The sequence below is a fragment of the Manis javanica genome, chromosome 9 (genome assembly GCF_040802235.1).
Source record: "Manis javanica isolate MJ-LG chromosome 9, MJ_LKY, whole genome shotgun sequence".
NCBI classification, from domain to species: Eukaryota; Metazoa; Chordata; class Mammalia; order Pholidota; family Manidae; genus Manis; species Manis javanica.
The window spans coordinates 46,261,666-46,278,394 of NC_133164.1; the positions used below are offsets into that span (position 1 = coordinate 46,261,666).

The 16,729-nt window shown below is 37.4% G+C and overlaps 1 long non-coding RNA gene across 1 annotated transcript in view; it reads left to right on the top strand.

The window, feature by feature from the left end:
* Nucleotides 1-5,269: 5,269 nt before the first annotated feature.
* The window catches only part of LOC118973267 (uncharacterized), a 34,925-nt gene continuing 23,465 nt past the window's right edge, over nt 5,270-16,729 (top strand). Inside the window, exon 1 of the long non-coding RNA XR_005062533.2 lies at nt 5,270-5,357. This is a non-coding gene — a long non-coding RNA (uncharacterized lncRNA). The remainder of the gene's footprint in view (nt 5,358-16,729) is intronic.

A 16,729-nucleotide genomic window follows, 5' to 3' on the forward strand; every position in this document is an offset into this window, starting at 1 on the left:
CATCTTTAGTTGAACATGGGGTGGGAGTGTTCCCCCTTTTTGTTTTATTATTTGACATTTGAGGGTATGATTGTGTTTTTCCACGATTGCTTGTCCTTTAGGATTATGAGGAATTCCAGTGGTATGGGAAATTTGTCATTTACTCAAGAGTTCAGTGAAAGATTTACTAATAAAGCATGGACCATTATAGCTTTTGATTTGGTCTGGCAAGCCAAAAACGGCAAAGCACTGGAGAAAATGGCTTATGGCATGTTTGGATTTTTCTCTCGTATGGGTTGTAGCCCAACAAGCATGAGAGAAGGTATCAACTGTTAGAAATACGTATCTAAGTTTCCCAAAAGGGGTGATATGTATGACATCAGTCTGCAAAAGGTTATTGGGCATCAGGCCTTGAGGGTTTGTTCCATTCTTTTGAAGCGGAGGAACCTGTAAAAAGGGCTGGCATGACTTACATGTTCTAATGATCTTTTTTAAGTCTTTGATGGGGACTTGAGGGAACCGATGGTGTAGTCCCCTCCAATTAGTGTGTGTAAGTTGATGAAAAGAGGTGGCTTCCTATACTGTGTAGGCTGAAGCTAGTTGGTCTGCAAGAGCATTGTCCCTCGACAAAAAGCTTGGCAAGTCCTGATGTCCTCTTAAATGTTGTACAAAATGGGGAACGAGTCTCTGTTTTAACAAATGCCGGGCTTGAATCATCAAAGGAGTGATGGGATTATTGTCAAGTCTGATGTGAGCACCCGCAAGGTTGGGCAGTAGATTGACAACATAAAGGCTATCAGAAAGCAGATTAAGAGGGCCTTGGATCTCAGACAGAGCTAAAACAACAGCATAAAGCTCTTTAAACTGGGTGGAGCCCTGCACCTCATGAAAGAGGGTTACGGCTGGAGAGCATTCACTTGTGCCTGGGGGGAAACATTACCACAGAGGCTCTCCACTTACCCCCATCAGTAAAAACAGAGGGGAAAGAGGGGCCTGCCTCAGTGAGGAACATTTTTGGCGGCTGCCACACCAACTGGCTAAAAGAACTCACCTACTTATAGGGACCATAGTGACAGTCCACTATCCCCGGAAAGCTTTCCATGGCCATTGCCAATCTGGAATTATTTCTCTGTAGCCACGAGAAATCACTGACCTGAAAAGGAATGATCAAAGAGTGGGGTTCACACCCAAAAAGACAGACAGAAAGATCTTGTCCCTTGACAATGCAGTAAGCCATTTGATCCACTATAGAGTACACTCGGGGTGCCCCTCCCACAGATAGATGTATCCAATGTATGGGATCTCCCTCCTGAGCCAAAAGGGCAGTGAGGAGGGTCTCTTCTGCCATAATATAGAGGATCAGTGGCAAGTTTGGATCATATCTTTTTAAAGCAGCGTTATCAATGGCATGTTGAACTTTCATCAATGTCTCTCTATGTATAGGGGTTAAAGTCACTGTTGAAGCTAGGTTAAAGCCTTTTAATAGGTTGAAAAGAGGGATAAGAGCAGCTATGGTTATAGGAATCCAGGGCCTCATCCAATTGATTTCCCCCAGCAGTTTCTGGAGCTGCGGTAGCATATATGTGTCTTGAATACATAACTAGGGCTTAACAGGGGAGACAACATCTAATGTTAAAGTAGTCCCCAAAATTTTAAAAGGAGCTATCTGTTGAACTTTATCTGGGGTGATTGAAAGTTGTAGTTTTTGAGCAGGGAAAGGCACCTTTTAAAGAGGTCGTCTAATTTGTGGGAACAAGTGGCCCCCAAGATAATATCATCCATATATATGTAAAAGAGTATGTCAGATTCTTCTCAGCTTGTTGCTGGCATTCCTTTTTATACAAAGCACACCACTTAATATAAAGGGGGCCAGGGAGAACCGCCTGGGCAAGAGCCCTCCGATCTGCGGTGGTGCACGGATGGTGAGCAAGTCTCTGGAGGATGGTATCAGTCCAAGGAGCATTGGGGCCATCCTCAAGAATGGCCTTCTTTAACTCCTTAAGGTTACCTGGCTCCCAAGGGTACCAGGGGGCAGGGCAGTTAACTCCGGGATTAACATTGACAGGAAATAGCTGACATGGCCCTAGGTAGGGTTGTGGGTGGAGCCCTGGATTCTCTTGAGGTTGGCAGCCAATAGGAGAGCATGAGTCCTTATATGGGAGAGGAGCCGAAACCCCTGCTCATTGATATGGAGGAGGGGGGCGCTGATGATGATTTGAAAGGGTTAGAAGAGGAACTAGTACCAGGAAGTGGTGGGTACAAAGGAGCCATGGATTTGGGAGGCCAGGGGGCGGCATCAAAAGGTCGAGGGCGCCATTGCCATGATTCTCATCTGGCTCTTTAGGCTTTCTTGTCCTGCCGGCGTGGACTCAGCCTGAGGAAGGGGATCAGAATCTCCCCGGGAAGGGGCTCCCGACCCGGTGTGGCTTCTCTGTCTATTAAGTTCTTGGCAGCTGGCTTCGATGGCCGAGGAGGGAAGCAACTCTTAAGGGCTGCTAAAGTGGGGAAGGTCCCCAGAGGGGGGATATCACCCCAATTAACTTGGGCTTTGCATACGAGTTGCTCCACCCTGTCCCAAGTTTCCCAGTCAAACAAATTACTTGCAGGCAGCCACAGGCGACCTTAACTAAGGTCTCCCAGGTTTTGATAGCTTGGCTGTCAGAGAGCTCTAGGCCTTTACTTCGGAGGAGGACCCTAGGGGATTCAAGAGAGGGATCAGGCTTGGAAGAAGAATGTCCCATATTTTATGGTATTACAATTACCCATAGTCCGATTAGCTCGTCAGCGAAGTTCCTCGTTCCTCACAAGGGGCACCAGTTGTTGCCCTTCAGCAACAAGAAGGCGGGGGGACAAGCAGGACCAGCCTGTTATCCCCAGGGCTGAGCGAGAGGGCAAGTGTTGGCGGCTTAGACACCCTCCCCTGAGATCCAGGGAAAAACAAAACCACATCAAGCAGGGAGATGTGTCAGCCTCAAGGGTGCAGCAAAACTCAGCTTTATTCCATCAGAGGCTTAGTTATATAGGGGAAGATAAGGAAGTAACATAAACCAATGGGAATTGATTATCTCATCTGTCACTAGGGTCTTTAGGCAAGTTTCGTGTTAGGTGGGGAGGCAGAGTTAGGGCCAAGAGCGTGAGCTGGGGAAGCTAGTTAGGCCATGAATGTGGAAGTAACAAGGGAGGATGGAAACCTCCAGTCTACGGCCGTCACAGGCCTAAAAGAGGCAAAAGGTCCCAACATCTTCTGATTTAGTAATTTAGTCTTTTACCTTTTTTCTTGTTCAATTTAGTGAAAAGTTTGCCAATTTTGTTAATCTTTTCAAAGAAGCAGCTTTTAGTTTCATTAATTTTTTGATTTTTTTAAAATCTCTATTTCCTTTCTGTTATAGTCTTTTTTATTTCCATCTTTCTGTTTACTGTTCTTTGTTTCCCAGTGTCTTAAGGTGCAAGGCTACATTATTGATTGGACATGTTTCCACTTTTTTGATATAGGCCTTTGCAGCTATAAATTTCCCTATAAGCCCTGAAGTTAGCTGCATCCATAAGTTTTGGTATGCTATGTCTTCATTTTCATTCATCTCAAAGTATCTTATAATTTCTCTTGTGATTTTTCCATAAAAATTTCCATATGATTTCTCTTACAATTGTTTAATTTCCATATTTGTGATCTTTCTAAATTTCCTTCTGCTATTGATTATTAATTTCATTCCATTGTGTTTAGAGAGCGTACTTTTTGTTCTTTCAATCCTTTTAAATTTATTAAGGTTAATTTATGGCCTTGATAATTGCCTGTCTTACTCCATATACATTTGAGATGAATGTACGTTGTGTTGGGGGCATTGTGTTCTGTAGATGTCTGTTAGGTCGTGCTGGTTTATCCTGTTGTTCAAATCTATTTCCATGATCTTCTGCCTACTTGTTCTATCTATTACTAAAAGTGAAACATTGAAGTCTCCAATGATTATAACTGAATTGTCAATTTCCCCTTTATGTCTTTCCTATTTTCATATGTTTTCAGGGTCATATATATTTTTATGACTGTTATTTTCCTGATGGATTAACATTTTATTATTATAAAATGGCAGTTCATCATCTCTAGGATCATTTTTATTTTTAGGTGTGTTTGTCTGACATTGGTCTAGAGACTTCAACTTCTTATGACGGCTGTTTGCATGATCTACTTTTTCATCCTTTTACTTTCAATCTTTTTGTATCTTTCTATCTTAAATGTATCTCCTGTAGACAATACATAGTTGTGTTTTTTTAATCTAATTTGACCATCTTTTTTTATCAGACTGCTTAATCCAATCACCTTTAATTTTATTATTTATGTCATTTACTTAAAAAAATTGCTTATATCTTACTTGCTCCTCTAACCCTCTTTTAATATTTTCTTTGCATTAAGTGAAAGTTTTCTAATTTCTTTAATTTTTTTTCACTGTAGTTTTTTTAGTTAAATTTTTAATGGTTGCTCTAGGGCTTGCCATATATTTTTTAATTTATCAGAATCTATTTCAGATTTATACTAACCTAATACTAGTGAGATATAAAAATGTTACTCCCACATAGCTCTATTTTCCCCTTTTTTATGCTATTATGGTTATACATACTCTACATAGTTTACAAACCCATCAATATATTGTTTTAGGCATTAGTTTTTATAATTTTATGTCTTTTAAAGAATCTGAGAGAAGAAAGGAGAACAAGTATATATTCATACTGTTTATATATTAAACTTATTATCTTCCATTTCTGTATCTCTTAATTTCTTCCTGAGGATTTAGTCACCATATGGTGTCATTTCCTTACTCCAAAAACAGTATTATTTTCACCCACTTCCTTTAAGCTGTTAGTGCTAAATATAAAACATTTCTGTATGTTACAGGACCAACAATACAGTAATATATAGATGTTGTTTTATGGATTGCTTTTTAAATAAGAGAAAAGAGGTGAAGTAATATGCATTTATGCTGTTTTCTATAGATCATTATATATATAAGTATATATAATATACACATATAAATTGTAATTGTATAATATATAATTACCTTTACTGGTGGTGTTTGTTTTATCATACGGATTTGAATTTCTTGGGTTTAATGCTTTCTGCCAACAGAACTTCCTTTAGTGTTTTTTTGGGAGGTGGTTCAGCTAGAAAAGAATTCTCTCAGCTTTTGCTTTTGTAATTGTCTTTATTTCACTTTCACTTTCAAAAATTTCCCTGGATATAGCATTGTTGCTTGACAGCTTTTTTTTTTTGTTGTTGTTGCTGTGGTTGGGGGATGGACATTGGCTATTTTATCCACTGCATTCTGGACTCTATTGTTTATTGTTCCTGATGAGAGGTCACCCGTTAACCATATTGGAGAGCATCCATTGTAAGTGATAAATTGTTTTATCTTGGTGCTTTCAAGATTTTTCTCTTTGCTTTCGTTTACTGTCATGTTTATTATGATATGTCTGGTTGTGCATCATTTTGTATTTATTCTACCTGGAATTCATTGAGCCTTTCAGATGTGTAATTTAAACGTTTTCATCAAATTTCAAAAGAAATCAGCTATTATTTCTTCAAATATTTTTTTCTGCTCCTTTTTCTCTCTCCTGTGCTCTGGCAGCCCTCCTACAAATACATTGATGTGCTAGTGGTTTTCCATATTTCTCCAAAGCTGTGTTCATTTTTTTCATTCCCTTTTCCCTTGTACTTCAATGATGGACTTTATCAATCTTCAAGTTCACAAATTCTTTTTCTGCCAGTTCAGATCTTCCTTGGTGCATCTGTAGTGAATTTTTAATTTTGGGTTTTATGCTTTTCAACTCCAGAATTTCCAATTTGTTCCTGTAAAAAATTTCCATTTCTTTATTGTTATTTTCCATTTGATGAAACATTGTCATCATGCCTTCCTTTAATTCCTCAAGCACAGCTTTGTCTGTATTTTGAACATATTTCTAGTATCTGCCTTGCAGTTTTGTTCCTTAAACCCAACATTTGAGCTTCCCTTAAATACAAACAATATTTTCTACTCTTTTCTTATGGTGTAGGAGTCATATTTTCCTTTTTCTTTGCACATCATACATTTTTGTTGAAAAATGGACACTAATGCATTTCAGCAACTCAGGTATCGATACCCTTTGCTCTACCCCTAGGCCTTTTTGTTGCTGTTAGATAATATTTTGTCACAACTTTGGACATTTAATCCTGTCTTAGATCTTGGTGGTGGTGTTATTTGTTAACATCTTGCTTGTTTATTTGCTTAATTGTTTGGCTGGACTGGGCTTGGTCTGGCTGTTAGTTTGCCCTACAATGGGGATAAGTAGAAGGAAGCCTCTGTCTGTCTGTTAACAGTGGAGGAGTTACTGTTCTTCCTGGAATGATGTCTCGGAGGTGATGAGGAATGAAGCCAGCATAGAAGAGTATGGAACAACCAGTGAAGCTTTTAATAAGTGAAAAGGAAAAAGATTCCCACTCATCAGGAGGGGCTCTGAGGGAGGATGCCATTAGGGCTGCCATGTCTAGGGTTTCCAAGCATAAAAACAGAGGAATTTACATGATTGGCAGGGACTTGTTGCCAAGGCTGAGCTGGGATCAAAAGAAAAACTCTCTTGCTTCTCAGGCTGAATTTTCTATATGTCCAGGTTGTGGCTTCTTATTTGTTGTGAAGCCTTGATGCTGACTGTAGCTTACTGGGGCCTTGAACTCTATCTGCCAGAGTCCCACCTACACCTGCCTCACTTTCACTTGCACTTTCTTGCAATCTAGCTTTTGCAGCATGGAACTGAGTAGGATGAAGCATGCAGCTGATGAACCCTAGTCCTAGACTAGGAGCTGGGAAAAGAGGGAGCCAGGCCTTCATGTGGCTACTGAGAACAGAGCTTTTCTTATACTGATCTGGGGATGGGGATGGGAATGGTTCATGGCTCAAATGCGGTAGACTCACAGAGTTCTTACTGAGATTTGTTAGATTATCTTGAAAGAAATTTTATCCATTTCCTGTATGTCATCAGGACACCTTACAGAGATTTCAAAGGCTGTTTTATTATGATGTTCACCAGTAAATGATTCTTGAGCTGGGAAAAGTGTCTGCAAGTGCCTACCACTGCCATTCTGGAAATCCCATTACCTCACTCCTTTCACATAAAAGAAAACAAATATAAAACTGAAAGTATAGCATAGAAAAGACAAGTAGCGACTCTATAGCATCTTACTATGCTGATGGACTTACTATGACTGTAATGGGGTATGTGGTGGCGACTTAATAATGGGGGGAATTCACATGAGCAATACTGCTCATGTGATTGTATATCAATGATACCTTAATAAAAAAAAACCCTCAAGGGCATCTATGCCATCTTTGTACTTTTCTCACTATTCCAAAATAACTTTGCCAACTGTTATTTAAACAATTTCCTTAAATAGTATTAGTTGCTACAGTGTGCTAGCTATTTTAGTTTGATAGGTTGTCTCTGGCAAATTAATGTTCTAATATAGGAAATATTATTTATTAGTATAGTTGATTGTTTAATCCACATAATACTCATAAGTGTTTCATAAAATTTTATTAGATTCAATACCTTTTGGTTTTTGACTTGGTTTTCTAAATAAGAGTTTTCTTTTTTATGTTTCTTTGTGGGCTTGCTCTTACTATAAAAAGAAGTAAAAAAAGAGTATACATATATATTAAATCTGTTTGTTAAAATGTTTATACTCTCACTTTCAGTATATATCCATTTAATAGAAAATTCAATAGTAAAAGTAGGATGTTTATCACACCAACATATTCTAATCCATTCTAGATGTGAATGTGATATGGAGGACTTTTTTTAAACCTCTTTAAAAGTATTCATATTTTAATCTCTTTGAAATTAAGAAATAAACCTCTCTAAAGCTACCTGCAGGGATTTCTAATCTCTTAGGATGTGAATGACAATTTTGAGGCAAAAGAAATTCACAACTTCCCTAAAGGGAAAAGAAAAATTGCAATTAATTAAAATGACTAAATTCTTTGACAAGTTCAAAGGGAATTTCAATCAAAATGATAAATTAACAAGATTTTTGAGCAATATTCAGAATTAACTGCAATTACTGATGTAAAGAAACAAAGTTTGTGGTACAGTTTTAACATAGATTATGTGTTTATTACAGAGATATGTTTTGAAAAATTAGAACATCAAAACTATAACATTCTAAGAACCCTCAAGTACTAGATATGATAATGTCATCAACATTCACTTTTTTAACAGAAGAACTTAGAAATCTCAGTGCTCTAATAAAGTAGACATTTAGATATTTATTATTCATGTGAAGGCCAAAACAGAAAGTGGATGTTCCTACATATGTTGTTGTTTTATTACTTTGTTTTTCTTTTGTTGTTTTGTTTTGGAGCCTGCTTCTCTGCAGAATTTCAGTCTTGAACACGAGGGGAAAAGCACACAGAATCATGTTGGGAAGGTTTGATAGCCAGGCATAAAGTGACCCATTTCCTTTCTGGTACCATTCTATTGGTATATAGTCATTTCCTATATTCAAAGGAGACTGAGCTATGAATTGTACTTATGTGCCCTGGAGGAAGAGAAAATAAATTTGGCGAGCAGTTACCTGGTCTACCACAATGCCATCCAGAAGCTTGACTTTCAGAAAGAAAATTTTTAACTCATCCACAATTCAGGATTTGCAATTTTTAAGTCATCTACAATTCAGGATTTTCAGAACACTGGAAACGGTTGCAATGTTTCATTTCTATCCTTTCTGTGCTTCTGAATGCTTTAATTTAAACCTGTTTCCTAATTTTTGGTAATTAATAAGCAGGTAGTCTCGAAAACAGAAAATGTGACAAGACAGCTGGAAGGCATGTTCTCTCCATTTGCAGATGTGAGCAAGCCAACCTGGGGAAATAAAGTGACCTGACCAAGTCACAAAGCGAATATGTGAAGATAGTAGTTATTAAAATTCCTTATTAATAATGAAACAAGTAGTGAGACAGTGCAAGATAAATGGAATATTAGATTGGTCTGAGGAAACATGGATGCTACACTGGGCTATGTTACCATAACCTTGGTGTATGAATCTAGATGCACGACATGGATTTTGCATTTGAGACACATCTGGGGATGCGAGATCAGTATTTATGGGGAATCTCCCATACAAAGCTGAAGAATTTGGTTGAGGAACACCTTTAGGACTGTGGGGATATTGTGGTAGTAAGGATTGTGACAGATCAATTTCCAGGGTTGGCAGAAGGTTTGGCTAGGTGCTCTTTGAAAAGACAGATGTTATTCATGTTACTCTGAAATTAAAAAATTCTGAACTGAGGGGGAAAAAAACTCAAGAGTCATGCAGTCCATTAATAAAAAAAAATTAAAACAAAATTCAAATTCCAGTTTAAAAAATATCATTAACCTAAGCAAGAACTCAACTTTGCCTAAAAAATGTGGAAGGATATTCTAAAATTTTATTTATTTGGAAAAGAGCCACTCTCAGTAAGAAGAAAAAAGAAAGGACAGAAGAAAAGTAGATGAACTATAAAATAGAAAAAAATAAAAGTAGTTATCTGAAGCTTACATTTTTTCCAAGAGTATTGGTGATAAAAGTAAAAGTGTGGCAAACCTCCTCCACACCAAATAGTTTCTTTTTTTCTTTTTATTAAAGTATCATTGATATACAATCTTATGTTGGTTTCAAATATACAACACAGTGGTTCAACAGGTACCCATATTATCAAGTCCTCACCCCCTCCAGTGAGGTCACTATCCATCAATGCAGTAAGATGTTACAGAATCATTAACTGTATTCTCCGTGCTGTACTACCATCCCTGTGACATACCTATATTGTGATTTCAAATTATTGTGCCCCTTAATTCCCTTCCCCATCCCCCCTACCACCTTCCCAATCCCTCCCCTTTGGTGTCTGTGAGTCTACTGCTATTTTATTTCTTCTGTTTTGCTTTATTTTTACACTCCACAAATAAGTGAAATCATTTGATATTTGTATCTCTCCACCTGGCTTATTTCACTGATCATAATACCCATTAGATCCATCCATGTTGTTGCAAATGGGAGGATTTCTTTTCTTTTTGTGGCTGAATAATATTCCATTATGTGTATGTAGCTCATTTATTGATGGACACAGGTTGCTTCCATTTCTTGGCTATTGTAAATAGTGCAGTGATAAACATAGGGGTGTATATGTCTTTTTGAATCAGGGATCTTGTTTTCTTCAGGTTTCCTTCCTAGCAGTGAAATTACTGGGTCAAATGGTATTTCTATTTTTAGTTTTTTGAGGAACTTCCATATTGCTTTCCACAGCAGTTGCACCAATTTACATTCCCACCAACAGTGTAGGAGGGTTCTCATTTCTCTGCATCCTAGCCAGCATCAAATAGTTTCTTTTTGAACCTTACATTCTTTATCAGTAAAATGAAGAATTTGAATGAGAATTTCAACGTTTCTCTAGAGATCTCTCCTTTTGAGAAAACCTAATAACCCATATCATAAATCACAAAAACAGAGACAGGAAGCATTAACAGAAAGTAAAATGTATTTATATTCTCAAAAGTTACATTCCCATTCCTCTTATCCTTAACCCTTCTTCTGTGTTGGTATTGCTTGAAAATTGAAGGTACATTTAAAACATGCTTCATTCCTCTGTTTGTTCTTTATGTTTTCCATTGTGAATGATCAGGATAACTCTAATTCATGGCTGCCATGAATTGGGAAAGTCAGGCTGTTGCTTTGTGAAGTTATTTCCAGAGATGCATATCCATTGAGTTTGTTTCTCCATTCTAAAGCCTGAATTTAAAGATGGGAAACATTTACAATGCTACAGTCTATAAAAAATTATTTGAGTTAATATGGAATAGAGGTTGAAAATATGAATATTTTGTAATGATTTTACTATAAAAGTATATTCAGTAATGATAATTTTTTATATACTGTTCAGCTTTATATTTAGGTTTTAGTATTGACTAGTTCCTATAGCTTGGAGGAAAATAATGTAGAAATTTAATACTGTTTCCTTGACCTCAGGCTTATGCTTTAAAGTTTGAAAATTGATTTCCCCTTGCTATTTTTCTTCTGGTTGTAAATATAAATGTGATTAGTAGCAATAAAATATAATCATACTGTTTATAAAGCCTATCAGTGATTTTTTTTTACCTCAAAAACATAGAGACTGACTTTCTGAGCAAGGCAGTACTTAGATTTCGTTTCATTCTATGTATTTTTTTCCATTTACCATCCCTTTAAAATCCACTAGTCACCTTACCACTTCCCTATCCTCTTTGGTGCATTTCAAATGTCTCAATATTAAATCAATACTAAATCAGTATTGAAATTGCTGACTCAATTAATATGGATTCATGATGGTGAATTATGAGTTTTACAAACAAACATTTTGTTCCTACATTTTGTTACACTCTGGTGATACCAAGATAAATGATATATAGCTCCTGATGACTCAATTTAGGTTCAAAATAGACATTTAAACAGATAACTGCAATAAACTGGTGAGTACTATGAAAATATTCATCCCTAACCATGGAAAGCATCTGGGATTGCTACTCAGACAATAGCTTCCCAGATGGATTATTAGTATCCCTAGTAGAAAATGATCAGGCAGGGAGAAAGGAAAGTTCTGCATTCCACAGAGAGAGAGCAAGTAAATCACTGATACTAGCAGTAAATAATACACAAGGGCAAGAAATTTAGTAAATGTAGAATCACCCAGGTGATCTTAGGTGTGGTGTACTGGAGCTCACCCCTGCTGGCTCATAAGAACTAATTTTTTCCTAACATTGTCTCCAATGACATCACTCTGGTACCTAGAAATTAGCCATGCTGGGAGTATCAACATGATGGAAATTGGCAAATTTCTAATGTTGTACTTTTTTATCCTTCCTTTCCATCTGTCTTTGTCTTCCTTCCTTACTTCCATTCTTTTTTTTTCCTGGAGAGTTGGGTATTAATTATTTATCAAGACACCACTGCTTTAGTAGTAAAATATTTTTAGTAAAATTACACACTAAGATGTGTGCAAAACACATACAGAACTATGAGTTAGCTACTATGTACATGGGCCTGACAGTCTGTATTTCTCAGAAGTTCACCAGGGAATATTTATACAGGCTAAAGCAGAAAGAAGGAGAAGCCATTGAGCATTCTGAGGTGGAAAGGTGACGATTTGTAGTTGGAATGAGATTGGTGACCAGGACATCAGTAATTTTGCTTGGTTCATGAAAAAAATGGAAAAGCCTTTCTTCTTTTCTGGGAGTTCTACAATTGATTGCTGGCGAGGTGTTGAAAAGAAAATGGACACTTCAAAATCAGAAGTGGTGCCCATGTGTTCTGGAGAGTTCCAGGGGCTGAAGAAAAGTAAAGAAAGTAATCTGGAAGGGAGTCACTTTCACCTTTCTCCGGGTCTAGTAAGAGGCTTCCTGCAGCTTGAGAGAGGGAGCATTTGTCTTCTTTACTGCAGTAAAATGGCAATGAGTGTCTACTATTGTCAAAGTCTGGAATGCTTTTAGAAGGAGAAGTTAGAAAAGAGGAATGGAGGATCTGCAAATTATGGGTACCAATATACCTGGCTGAATCACACAGTGTATTGCTTTGGCAGGAGCACAAGACTGCTTAAGTCAAGCTGGAAAAGAGCTGTCAACACTTTATAAACTGTTAAAATAACTTCTTTAGCAGTAGAGCGTTGCATTGTCTCACCACTTAACTTCCATAACTTTATCTTCTTTGAACTATTTAATTTCTTATTATGATCTTGAGGACTTGGCAGATAGATGCGTATAAAATGACATAATGGACTTTTTATGGGCTATTCAACTGGTGATCTTTGAACTCATATTGCTAAGTAGTCTGTGCAAAAATAAGCCATTTTAGCACAATTTTAAAAGCAATCTGCATTTCAAAACCACCCTGATGGTCTATTTATTGGTTCTAGTAGGACATTATACATTGTTAAACTTAAAAAAAAATAATATGAGAATCTGTCAAGTTTAGAAAGGAGTGATTACATTCCATTCAGGTCACTGATATAAATTTCATGACTGAGTTCTGGTATATTACCTTTCCCAGAGTCATTTTGGATGTACTCTAGGGGCCTAAAAAGATTCAAATTAAGTAAACTGGTAATGTAACTATACTCCAGAGAGACTGGTTTCAACATTAAAGCCATAGATTGAAGAACTCTTACATAGGTAGAGATTAGGGTGTGAAATACCAGCTTCCAATTGTTCTTGTTCTTAGAAGTATAAAGTTTCTCAGTGTCTGTAGTAATGGGAATGGATATATTATATAGTTATATAAAACTCTTCTTCCCTGAATAATCCTCTACCACTAAGGGAGAAAATAGGCCAGGATAATATTACTCTAAACTCTTAGGACCCTATGAATATCCAGGACAAAATTAGAAAAAAATCATGTTAAGAACCATAAAGAGTCTGGGATTTTACCATACTTGTAGGCTAAAAAATTGTCCTGCCACAGGCTCATAGCTGCTGCCTGAAAACACTGGGTTCCTGAGAGATGAAGGGCTTTATTACTCAGAGCTGGGCAGGTGGCATAAATTTCACTTTTTGCCTTGGTTGCCCATGTGCCCTGTGATGGACAAGACACTTTTCCCCCCACAGTGATTCTCATCTGGTGTTCATGATCTTGTATAATACCCTCCCCTTGAGTGTGGGAGGGATCTTACTTTTAACCAATAGATTATCATAGATGTGATAGGACAGCACTTTTATGGTTAGGCTACTTGGTAAAGGTAATAGCATGTCACCCCTATAATTAAACTGCATTAAATAAGACCCTGTTTTAGCAGATTTGTGCTGGAGACTAATCTGGTTTATGGGCTTGATGAAGTAAACCATCATGTTGGAGAGCCTGCTTGTCAAGGAACTGCAGGCAACCTTTAGGAATTGTGGGTAGCTGTCCATCAACAGCAAGTAAAACAGGGTCCTCAGTTATACAACTGCAAGTAGCAGTCAGTAACCTGAATGGGCTTGGAAGCAGACTCTTCCTGTCGGGCCTCCAGAAAACCAGGCACCCTGGCTGGCACCTTGATTGCAGCCTTGTGAGACCCTGGGCAGAGGACCAAGCTAAACTTGTGCCTGGACCTCTGACTCTTGGAAAGTGTAAGATAACTACATGTCTATGATTGTGATAATTTGTTATGTGGCCTGGAAAACACTGCTTCAGCACCATGGGAGCAATGCTGAAGTAAAGCCAGGTGGATGCTGCACACACAGTGGGTTCATGTCACAGCTGATGAATCTTGAAATTAGGAGAAACTTATCTCCTATAAGGGACTTCTAGCAAACCTGCCCTAATTTTATCCTTAGAAGGACCCATTACCTTTATAAACCTGAACAGTAAACAGGTCTTCCCTCTGGCTGTAAAGAAGACACTATCTTCACCTGTCAAGGCTGTTTGCTAACATATATACTTGGAAAAGTAGTCTAGTTCAACTGATGTCACAGATTTGCCATGGAGAATTGTTGCCAAGAGCTCAAAAGTTATTTTAGCAGCCCAGGAAAATCTCCATGCACGTAGCACTATACAGTTGTGCAGAAGAGACCACTGTTGTTTCTCATCCATGCCAAAAGTTCTATTTGCGACAAAAAAATAGTAGGGAAATAACTGAGCTTATTTTATAAAACAGTATTTAGTTATCTAGTTTTTCCCTTGATAAACTTAAATTATAGTTGGTGTTAGCAATGTACAGGTGATATTACGCTTTGGTACAGAGCAGCTATAGGAGTGTGAATGAACTTAAAAACATCCATAAAAAAATAAAGAGAAAATTTTATGCTCTAACTGCTTCAAATGTAAAGAAGATATAAATGTACTATCCCCTTTTAAATACTCAAAATACTGGTATTTTAAGGTATGTAAACATAAGAATTTGAGGATATTATAGAACACTAATAAAATTCAATAGATTCATTTTAGTTAAAAACATTTTTAAGCTATAAATGTTTCATGAGTTTCTGATATTTTTAATATAGAGGATTAATGGATCATGAAATGATGGTGAACTTAAATTCTGGGGTGCTTGCTTCTGAGTACTGGAGCGTCAGACTAAATAAATGAGAGTTTATTGATTTGGCAGTATTTGCTCAAGATGCAGGATTTAAGATCCTGGTAATGTCTCAGGAGATGATGTGAATTCTACTGAAATAACTGTTAAAAGCATGGAAAACTTGATGGCTGAAGTATGTGAGCACCCAAGACTGGTATTACTCAACTTAAACCCATACAAAAACATTTTTAAATAGATGATCTGACACCAGGGGAAATTGTCCTCCTAAAAAACATTAAAAATCCCTTTCTAGTTTCTGGACTGGAGACAGTTTTGATTAAGAATCCACTTGTTAGAGAGAATGTTAGGTCCTTTGGCAAAAGGATTCTATAATACCATGGTGAGTGTACAAGGAAATTATTCATTCAGTCCTTTCCCAGTCATTTACTCAAGTAGATTTACAATGGAAAAGGAAGAGCATCCAAACATTTTGTACACTTACTGAACTTTGGTATTTGGAGACTTGAAGTGGCACCAATGTCCTCTTTGACTGTGGCATATGGGGGACTATTAATAGGGAGAGCATGGGGTACTCTGCAGCTCATATTATATCCACAGACCCACTCTAATCTCCTAATGTAAAGCTAGGATAGACATTCCTGATTGTTAGTACAATCCCCACATTGGGAACTTGGCTTATGTGGTAAGAACTGTATAGTGGGGAAGACCAATTAGAAGCCCCTGAAACTATAACCTCCATGATGGACAAGATAAGTATTTTATCAATAGAAGTATCATATTCTGGGAAAGGATGACAACTTTTAAGTACCACTTTAGTACCACCTTTAAGGATTTAAATTGTTGATTGCTTTCATATTTCCATTTAATTCAGCATATTCCCTTTGCTAACCCAGATGGATCCTGGAAGATGACACTACATTATCATAAACTCAGCGGTAGCCTCCAGTTCAATTGCAATGGTCAGACAAGCTATTTGTGTTAAAGTTGAGTAACATGGTGTCAGTACATGAAACAGTCATTGATAGTAAATGTGCTATTTTCTATGCATATTGAAAACTGATTTAGGAACAGTTCTCATTCATGTACAGTTGATGTATCTATTACAGTTAATATATATTTTCAGTTTTCTTCAGGTATATGTTAACTCTTGCATCCATTAATAGGCCAGTTCCAAAAGATTTGGACAATTTGTGTATCTGGCAGAACATCACTTTGATGCATTAAATAGATGACATCTTATAAAAGAGATGCTGGATGAAGAAGTGGCTGACAAGTTAAAGGCTTTGGTATGACTCATGTATTCTAAGGGTGGGAGAAAAACTATGAAGTTTCAAAGACTTACTACATCAGTAAAATGTGTAGGGTTCACTGGCCATAGGTTTATCCCATCCAAATAAAAGCATCTTGCCTCCCTTTCCAAGCAACCCTGCCACTTGGAACAGAAGGCCTGACAAAGTCTATGTTATTAGGTATAGTAGTGAAGTTTGTGGCAAGTGCCTGTGAGAGAATCACAAAGTAATCCCCTGGGATTCTAAATTAAGATCATTCCACCTGCAGTAGAGAGTAATACATCTACTGAAAACAACTCTAGTGAGCTCAGGAAGAGATGGCATGCCAGGCCAAGTGATATGTGTCTGGAACTGTCCATAATAAACAGTTCTGGAATATCCACTAAGTCACATAGTTGGTAGGATTAGCAACAATCCAGTGTCAGT